Source organism: Neodiprion pinetum, chromosome 4 (genome assembly GCF_021155775.2).
Source record: "Neodiprion pinetum isolate iyNeoPine1 chromosome 4, iyNeoPine1.2, whole genome shotgun sequence".
In the NCBI taxonomy this organism is placed as follows: Eukaryota; Metazoa; Arthropoda; class Insecta; order Hymenoptera; family Diprionidae; genus Neodiprion; species Neodiprion pinetum.
In genome coordinates this window covers 21,476,331-21,486,814 of record NC_060235.2, presented here as the reverse complement: position 1 = coordinate 21,486,814, position 10,484 = coordinate 21,476,331, and the positions used below count along the sequence as shown (strand labels likewise).

At 38.6% G+C, this 10,484-nt stretch overlaps 1 protein-coding gene across 7 annotated transcripts in view; it reads left to right on the top strand.

The window, feature by feature from the left end:
* The window catches only part of LOC124215832 (RYamide receptor), a 100,891-nt gene that overhangs the window by 32,840 nt on the left and 57,567 nt on the right, over positions 1-10,484 (top strand). The gene's annotated exons all lie outside the window — the stretch shown is intronic.

Genomic DNA, 10,484 nt, shown 5'->3' with positions numbered 1-10,484 from the left:
GTCAGAATCATGGGTTCAAATAGATTTTTACTTATCGTGCAAGATTTTCGGAGAAAGATTCGCGTAATTTAATTGCTAACTTAAGCCATCTAACTGCTTTATTATTTTCTCCACCGAGATGAAGAAAGTGATATCAATATCGGATTTAGAAATCAACCAAATCTCAAGTGTCGCGACAAGCTTACGTTGGAATTTAACCGAAGTGCCTGATGCTGAGTAGATCATTGATTTGTTCGGATAAGCAGAATCCATAATTGGACTGATTACAAGCGAATTACGATAATTGAAGTGTTTTTTGTTAATTTAAAAGAATGGTATCCCGAGCGATAGGAACAGTGATTGGTTTTAATGATTTACGCTGTTTAGCGGCAAAACAATTTTTACCTGATTCGCGTGCACACGCGGGCAAGAGTTCATCATTTTCAACGATCGAACTGTCCATTACGTCGAATGATGAAAACTCCGAATGGTCAAAATTCTGGAATGTCAAAATTCCAAATGGTCGCAGCTCGCGAATAATCAACGCCGTCGATAAGAACACAATTAAATAGCAGAAAAATTGGACGAGTTTTTCTGTTACCCTGCCAGATCAGCCACGCATCGAAAACAATTTTACCCATCCAAATGAAGTTTCGTCTGTTTTTAAAACGTGCTCGAAGCAATGATCAGCCTGAGAAAATTAGTTATTCATCATTTACATACCCTGTGCACAACCTGACTTTGATAGCCGTTAATCCCAAGTTCGATGCCATGTAAACTGTAAGAATTGAACATTGAAGCGTATTGTCGTTCGTATTGGATTTAAAAATATGTAGTATACGAGTATAACAAACAAAAGCAGTGAAGCGTCGATGATTTTCTATAATACAGATGAAATATTTATCGCAAAATCTACTCCAAATCATGAAATTTTTACTCTGTGGTATTATGCAGCAATTTTCTATAAAGAAGAAATAAACTGTGAATAACTTGCTGCTCTCGTTGTAGTGTTCGCATGTCAGATTTTTTGTTGTGGCAAATGGTAAACATAAAAAGTCTAGAATAATAAATCGCATCATCGTGTCACATATTCTCTTTCCCGTAGTCAACGTTCTAGACTGCTTAATGCCTAAGAAGCAAATTGATGTCTATTCGGTAAATAAAAAGTACAAGTAAGGAGAATCCACATTATTGACATAAATGAAAAAGAGAGAAGTTATTTGTTACAAGAATCAATCGTTACTCGCTTTTAGTGTTAGAAATAAAAAACAAAATTCAAACAGAAATTTAAATTCCAAAGTATCAGTCCATTCAGATATTCGACCTAATCATAGTTCGGTAAATCGAGTCAGTAACGAAGTGTTGCGACGGTTGTAAGTAATTTAATTTGAATTGAACAAATAAAGTAATTCATCCAACTCTTGAGATATTATAAAAAGCGAAACAAGAATTGATAATTAGAAGTATTGAAGTGTCAAAATATGGGTGAAAAATAATTATTGTTATGAACTGAAACTAAGCGAAGTGACTTATTGTTAGTTCAAGACCTGCAAGAGAGTATTTCCTGGAACCGTCTCTCCTCGTGGGATGGGATAGTCCAATAAGTCAGACCGATGTTCATTTCTATAATATTTTGTTATTATTATTTGAATGTACAATTCAAGTACGAGTGTCTATGGAGGCGAAAATTGGCCAAAGATACTCTCGAATCAAAAAGCAGACATGGTGTCTACATTTCCAGACGTATAACTGTCCTATCGTCATGTTGATCACCCAGGATGACGAGTTGACTCTGATACTATTTATACCGACGAACGATGTACCAAAAAATGTTATTAAAGAGTTTCATTCTTCATACGTGGCACCGCTGATTTGAAGAGTGAAGATTCCACGCCTGAAAGATGAAAACACCGACAACGACTCGACCCGGTAGAGCCAGGACCTCGTCTGACTGCAGACCGTTGAAAACAGGATATGAAACGATGCCACTCAATGGCCAAGAAGGACAAAACGTGGGAACGGACACGAAAGAATCGGAAGCCTGATGTCGTACATTCACCGTGTTTGAAGAGCCCTCGCAGCCTGGTCGAGGAGCGGCGCCATGATGAGGGAAGAAGTCGGCGTGTCCTGCGGGGTAATAAATCACGAAGAAGTCGTTGGCGGTGTGAAAAACGTCGACGAAAGCAGCGTCGCTGGGCCTCAAGCGCTGGGTTCCGGCCTCGGGAAATCTGAGAGAAGCACCGTCCAAACCCGAAAGAATCGAGATGCACATCTTAACCTGATTTGAGAGCAAGTGGAAAAACTCTTCTGTCTCGTTATCGCGATGCCCTTCGAGTTTCTTCCTTGCCTGTGATTCTTGGCACGGTGAAATTCACGTTCCTCCCGATGCAACCGGCCAATTGAACTCCGATCGAGTGGCCGACTATGTGCAGAGTTCTCGAGTCCAGACCAGCCTTGACCAGGAGTTGCACGATGTTGGACATCACGTAGCAGACGCTTTCGAAGCTCGTATAAAATTAGATGTAGGTGTTTTCGGTCACTCTCGAATAGTCGATTACAAGCACGTATGGTCACCGCATGTCGCCTACTATGTAAAGTTTCACACAAGTTTCCCCGATCGTTTCAAACTTCTACGTTTCTACGTCTTCTCTGTCACAGAAGATTCAGCGAAATCGTTTGATGGCTTGGATTCTCGCCGTTTATCACCGTCCGTACGCTCGTGTTTTCGGGACTCTCTATCCACCCGTGAATGTAGATGACGGTTGGTTTGTAGGAATGGATTTTGTCCGCCAGGACCGAAGCGTCGCCAGCTAAAGCGCTGCTGTAATCCTCACTATCGTTCCTGAGATCATTCGAAAACATTTCGTTGCATCGACGGTTACTCTGAGAGTTTGAAAACTCGGCGTCGTTCTTATATATTCTTCGAAATAGTCGAAATATTCTTCAGTACGCTGGTATTCGCTCGGTTGGCTGTATGAGGACGACAATTGACTTTACGAACGATTCGATTCTGCAAATGACGAACAAAACTCGGACCCGATTGGTCTGTTGAAATTAGTTTAAGGCATAATGGCAGATGGTTTCTAAATTGAATTTTGAACCAATCAAGTCGATTGGTTAGAATCTGAATTCCCGAATTTGAATATCGATGCAGAAGTATTGTTTGAAAGTAATCTACTTACTGCAGGTGTCGCATTATATTTCGTCTGAACTCGCTACGCTAACGAGGGTGATCCCAAAGACCAAAATATGCGTAAAGAATTTTATCATCGCTGCTTGCTCACTCCACCTCAGCACATAACAGATACTACTTGAATTGTAGAATTTTTAGCCGAACGTGGCAGAACTCTTTCGTTGTTTATGTGATTTTATAGATGTGCCAATGTGCGAGCAATGTGAGTTACGTTAAAAGTTATTTTCCTGTCAGACATCGTAATTTCATCAATTGTAAGTTAGTGACACGAAGTGATCTCACGGAATTCACTATATCTATATGTATGATAAAAGCCCCCAGAGGACGCTCGCGTCGCGATGCTCTCGCTCCGGTTCTCCACAAACCGGCCGCCGAATCAGAAAATCTCCAACGCTGATCGGGAGCGGACGTGCCGTGCAAATCCTCATTCTCCATTCTGAAACCAATGTTCCGTGTGATCGCACAGTCGACTCTCGCCCTTCTCTTTGTAAACATATTACCCACCCGCAAGAAAAATAAGTATGGTAGAAACAAAATGAACAGATGAATTACGACACGTGTCGTATACGAGTATATATCAACTTCATTTTTGACATTATCTGTCGTGTCCAGCCATTTTTAAATTTCTTTATTCATCGTCGTCTTCAAAATTCATGTCATTATTGTTAGCACAGCTGATAAAATGCGGGCAAAAACGACCCGCTAGCAATCGTCCGCGCGATTCGATATTGTTCACCTGTTTCACTGCGCGTAGTTTTATCTACGTATATTCTGTGTCAAATACGTACTTTATACATCATGCTACACGTAACTAAAGGGTTATCTTTGATACCGCAGGTATTTATCGAGTACCTGCAATTTCGCCCACACAACTTTTGCAACCGTCTTCCAAATTCTCTTCAACGACATTCGAACTGTTACATAAATCAAGATTCGAAATCAATCGAATCACGCGCAGTCCTATTGCCCAAAGTTTATGGAATTTGAAAACATTCAGAATCAGTCACGCCATCGTGAAAGTTCTTACGTCTTTTATAAGAATGAAAGAAAGTTCAGTACAACATTGTGATTTATGAAATTCAAGTGTCTCATATTTTGGAAATAAGTTTTTGCCGACTCGTTAAATTTGTAACGCTTCTCGAGTACAATTTCGCTTCATCGTAAAATATTTGTCGGCAATATAGATCACGTCGAACTGCGTGTAAAGAATTGTACATGCAATGATTTTTTACTCGTTCAATCAATTATCGATCAATCAAGCTTATCACTTTGCATTAGATTACTTTATTACATATCTGTAGGTACCACCTACGATGTACAGTCAAAATTTCCACGAATGTATAACAGATGTATTACATAGATTAGCAGAGGAAAAAAACACATACATTTTTTAGTGGCCTTTGTTACTCTACGGATTTCTATAATTGAAAATACACGATTTACAATTAAAGTCAAAAGTGTACGAGATTGGCTTCGCGTGTTATGGTATTGAGATATGTCTAGAAGTGCCAATAATAATCCACATTTTTTTTTCGTATATTCACTGAAAGGCCGATTTTGCTCCCTGTAGTGGAAAGAGAAATAATTAGGACAGGTGGGATTTTCACATTATGCCAGATTACTGCTGGTCTCTGCAAAGAAATTACTCTCAAGAATCGTACAGAATAAAGTTTTATTGCGAAGCGATTCACTCAAGTGTAATATATTTATTATCGTTTTTCACTTTCATGTAAGTAATTTAGATACTAAAATCAACTACTTGACGGTATTTTTCAACGAACTTTTCATGTTCAAGAATGACATCAAATTTTTTTCATAAATACTGCTTTCTACAGTGTAATATGAAAATGGCGATTGTTTAATGAACTACGGCCTATCTTGTAAAAACATTCGTAGTATCGTATTCATCAGCATAAAATCATTCTGGAACCACTCTCGCATCAAGGGCAACAAGGTCACTATTGAGCAATGTCATATAACACAAGTTCAATCAACGAGAAAGTTTATTTTCAAAAGAACGGAAAAGAAAAAATAAACATGCCCCTTGGAGCAAGCATAGAAAATCTTTAGCCAGATGTTCTTTTGGTTGCACTTTCGGATGACGCTGGTGAATGAAAATATAACTCTCTGGAAATCCGCCTTTCGTGTTTGATTCATTCTGCTCTCGAAACGAGCGTATTGAAATTATTTGCCAAGCCAATTGATGATTTCCTTGAATTTCCCTGAAAAATTGTCATTGAGACGATGACAAGTCTTTTGAAATTCTTAGTTTCTTCTGAAGTCAGCTGAAATCCTTTCACATCGTTACTCAGAATTACCGATAATAAATTTCACGGATGAGGTAAAGATTCTTCGTGATCTATTCTTTACCGGAAATTTTTAAATTTCATAAATAGACACTTGACAATTATAGAAAAAAGCTAATCACACTCTTTGTTTGTTCAGGGTTTAAAAGTGACCAACTGATTGAACACGGAATCGATTTCACACACCGCATGTTGCGTATCGAACAAAGAAACCAACAATAAATAGAGCATATTTTTATTTTTTAGATTAAACAACAATTCGCGAAAATACAGCAAGTTTAAAATTACTGTAATATGAGATGACCTATTCTAACTTATATCTATCGAAAAAATTATATTAGTGCCCTATTATGACATAGATAAGTTACAATCAGGATGACAAGGAAATTCTGCAACTGTTTTGGACCGATTGATACAAAGGTATCAACCTAAATTGTGAGCGCCGATCTTATTGGACCTTGGTGCCGTTGCTCAATTATTCGTTGTGCGCAATGACTGCCTTCGAACTTCCGAGTACCCGTCAGAAATCGATCCGACCACAGTCTCATCCGATCGGTGTGGAAGGAATCCCGGATCACAAAGACTATACAGTCGCTTGGTACCTGGTGCCACTTAATCCTTGGCCGTAAGGTGTCGAAGCCCCAGTTTGAAGGTAGTAGTTTCCACTTCTGAAAAGTGATGGTACGGTATTTAATCCGAGGGTAGCAATTATTCCCAGACTAACTGCTTCTCTGGCACGGTTCAAAGTGTCGTAAACTCACGCGTTGCCGCTTGTCCCGTATCCCATTAATGCCGTTTTCCCAGAGGCACATTAACCGTCCATGAAGTTGAAGTCCGAATCACAGCTGATTCCAATGAATGCAGTTTCGTGACGGACCGATTCCACGTAGTAGTGAAGACAGACCTGAAGTGGCTGCATATATTTGTCGAAAGAAGAAAAAATACGAATACGTAGATGCTTCGGTGTTGCAACCCACTGAGTTTTAAACGAAAATAATCCAAACTTGAAGAAAGAGTTTCCGGTACAAATCAAACGCATTACTTGGACTAACCCGCCGTTACGCAGCCTGGCTGAGGGCTGCCTCCTCCGTTCGCGTAAAAGTTGGCATCTCCTGTACTGTATAGAATACCTAGAACACCTTTATTCGAATGGATCACGTCCACGAATCCGGCGTCGGCTGAGTTCAGGTGATTATCAGTCAACGTGAATCCCGGGCCGGCAGGGTCCAAGTCTGGAACGAGATTATGGACGTTATACTCCATCACGGTAGAGCTGTGAAATTCGTGAAAACGCAATTCTCATCGTCTGTTATTCTGGGGATCGTGAAATTCACGTTCCTTCCAGTAACCCCGCCGATTTGATCTCCGAGTGAATGTCCGATCAAGTGTATCTTCGACGCGTGCACCAAACGTGCGTCCATCAGCTTATTCGGGTGGCAGCCATGAACTTTCCAACACCAGTTACACTGTTACTGGCATATATGTATGTAATCTATCTTAGAGATGTTACTCCGGTCCGACATTATTACATTTCGGTCATCGCGATCTTCTCGCTGGAGATATGCTGAAAAAAGCGTGAAAGAATTTTGAATATGCAGGTTGATTCAGAGGTTGCTATTGATCCCTACCGTTCACAACGGCGTCGGCACTCGCTAGATTTAGGTATATCCCAAGCAGACAAAAATGTATACAACCAGCTTCTTGTCGACCGTAAAATAGTCCTTCAGATCCAAAACATCGACGATCATCACGGATTTGTAGTCATCGGCTGTTTTACTACGATAAATAGTTGGAGAAAAAATTAATTCAAAGTCTACGAGTATAGTACCTCTCGGTTTTCTGGTCTGTTGACGACCCTCTCAATCAGTATCGATGACGTACTTGACGGAAACACTGATACTTAGTATAAAATCGCAATCGGATCCTGTCTAAATCTTCATCCGAGGCTTCGTATGCTGCAAAACGAGGTTGACAATTAACAAATTGAATTTACAGTAACAGCTGCACAGAATGAGCGATTTGAATTTTTCATTTTTTACTGATCGCAAAGAGACCAACTTAGCGATTCAATTGCTTTTGCAAAACAGAATGCAGAGATATGTATAGAAACGTTATTAACTCACGGGCTGCGATGGCGAACTAAAGCCAAAGCCATAAAACAGCCGCGAATCGCATGGTCGTTATTCAAAAGATTTCCTGACGTGTTTGCGATCGAACTTCAAAAACAACTAAGTAATTCTCTATACGGAGGGTAAGATCTCGTGTATTAGCGTATCCTTACAATGAATATTCTTTTATCGAGTTTTGCCTTTATATATACCAATGCCTCCATCCTCCAGTCTTTTTCGAATTAGATCAGACATGTTATTATATAATTTCACCCAATCGATAGAGTTCTTTCATTTCTTTTCATTTATTTATTACTTATTATTATCTACACGAGTTTTTCAAATATAAACGCAAGGAGACGTTTGATTGAATTACGAGTCGTGTGTTCGACTTTCATTTTGAGAACCATTAAAACACTCATCTTCATATACAGTAGGATTATTTATTTGTATTGTTTTTTACTTAACGTAAAAAATCAAGTCTTAATACATACAGCCGGATATGTCCGCATATGATTTTGTATATTACGGTGAAATATTTTCTAATACAGAAGTGTATATCAATATCAGGGTATATATGTCGAATTGTTCATATCAGGTCATATAAAGTCACCCCTGGTGAAAAGAAACTCTCTTTTGTCATGTTCTAATTGATCAAGAATAAAAAAAATTCGACTGCGTAAAAAATTTCTATTTTCTATAATTTTAACTTTCAAAAATCAATTCCATCTTCCAATTGCAGTTTTACAGAAAAATTGCTCCTTTTCTTTTATTTAGATGAAAAATTCGATTTTTTTGTTGCATATTATACATCAGATACAGATTCTCCGTGATATTTTTTTCATCAGACGCCTTTTATTCTTATAAGTAGTGAACGGATAAAAGTAGATGCAGAAAAATTCTAATTACGTGCTTCAATCGTCCGCGCTTTGCAATTGGACTGAAATTGATTGAACACAGAATAAACTCAAAACGCTGAACTTTTCATTTCCCCTCGGAAACAACAGATACGTGTAAAGCTGTTATGTGAGACTTAGGACAGGTGATAAGATTGTGCAATATCAGTTTATTGGATTCTCAAGCCGCTATAAATGACATTTGATACTTTCCGACAGCAATCGGAGTTGAAAAGTGTCGATACATATCCAATCCTCCAGCCTCGTTCTTCGATCAGCGCATAACTCACGCAACATACCAATCATTCTATGCCAGATCTCACAACCTGTGATCCTGCCTATTTTCGATTCTATCTTCATTTGTCACACGATCAACGTCGCCCTAAAAACTGTTTTTCGAAATGAACTATGCAATGCATCTGAAACGGGTCCGCTTTCGTAAAAATTTTACCGTTCAATCTAGTATGAAAAACGCGAATATTTTAAGGTTTTATTTGGAATATGATTCCTGTTTCTACTATCATTTCGTAGAAAAGACCTCGCAGAATCTTCATGGAAGTTGGTTCCCGGTCAAATTGGCTGGATACTTTTTGAGATAAATCAAATAATTCGTTACAAAACAATGGTTTCAATTTTTTTCAAAACATCTCATGTGTTTTTCACGTGAGTTCGATCATCTAAAATAATAAGCGTGAAATCAAAAGCTGGGTGATTTTGCGTGGGATTCCCTATATATTTGAATGCATCACTATTACGTCATAAAAATTTCATCAATCGTCGCCTCTCGATATCCATTTTTCCACCCCTTCTTATAATTAACTAAATTTAAGTCAGTTTGCCTTATCAGAAAAAATGACGCGAGTAGATATTTCTTTCTTATAATTACCGTTTCTCGACTAGTCGTCACAGCTTGCTTGTAAATGTGTCATGTATACCGAATTATCTTCATCATCATCGTCCTTGTCCGAATTCTACTAATGTCAGTTAAACGCGGTAAATTTATCTTACTCTCTTTTTCATTTCACTATTCATGTCCCGATTGTTTTCCCAGCTGTCAAATACACGGCTGCGTTTACTTGCAAATGTCATTGAAAGATAGGATAACGATCATCCGCCTCACTGGATATCGTCCATCTGTTTCATCTACGCGTAACTTTATTTGGCAATATTTTTCATCGAATGTGTATACATTGTTGGTTGCGTGACACGCGATCGATCACACTTGAGAGTAGTCAAAGGGTTGATCGAAATTAACTTGTACATAATGCATTTGCGGCCTGTGCTTATTTTTCCCCAAAGATCCGATCATGCTGTTGAAAATTATATTACTATTTTTATCATACTAACCGAAGAGAAATCGGTACAATATTCCGGCCAATCACATTTAAGGACGTTGAGAATTTGAGTTAAATTTATGGTTGAATCCTGCATGAATTTAGAACGTGGTTAACTTCTTTAAGTGTAATTGGAATAGGTTCTTAGTTCCGTCTAAGGTCAGGTGAAGCCTTTTCACATTCTTACATACTCAGAATTATCGAGTACAAATTTTACGGATAAGGTCACGATTCTTCATAATCTATTTTTTAACAGGAATTCAAATTCTTATGAGTGGAGAATCGATGGGCATGGAAAAAGTTAATGACGTACTTCGGTTTGAGAATGAACGTTTAGTCGAATACAGAATAGATTTTGCATACTGAATGTTGGCCGGAAAGTATCGTTTGAATAAGCAGCTTTGTTCACGTACCGGAAGCCCGTAACTTTCTTATAATTTACATTATAAATCAAAAGTCACTTGTAACTGTGGAATGAGAAACATGATAGGCGACAAGCTTTTGCAATATCAGTTTATTGAATTCTCAAGGCGCTACAAATATCTGTTGAAGCCTCCCGGCAACAGTCGGCGGAAGTTGAAAAGTATCGATATATCCAGGCACGTGACATCATCTTTCGATCTCTTCATCCTAATCGAGTCAAGACGACGAGGTAACCATGCGACTAT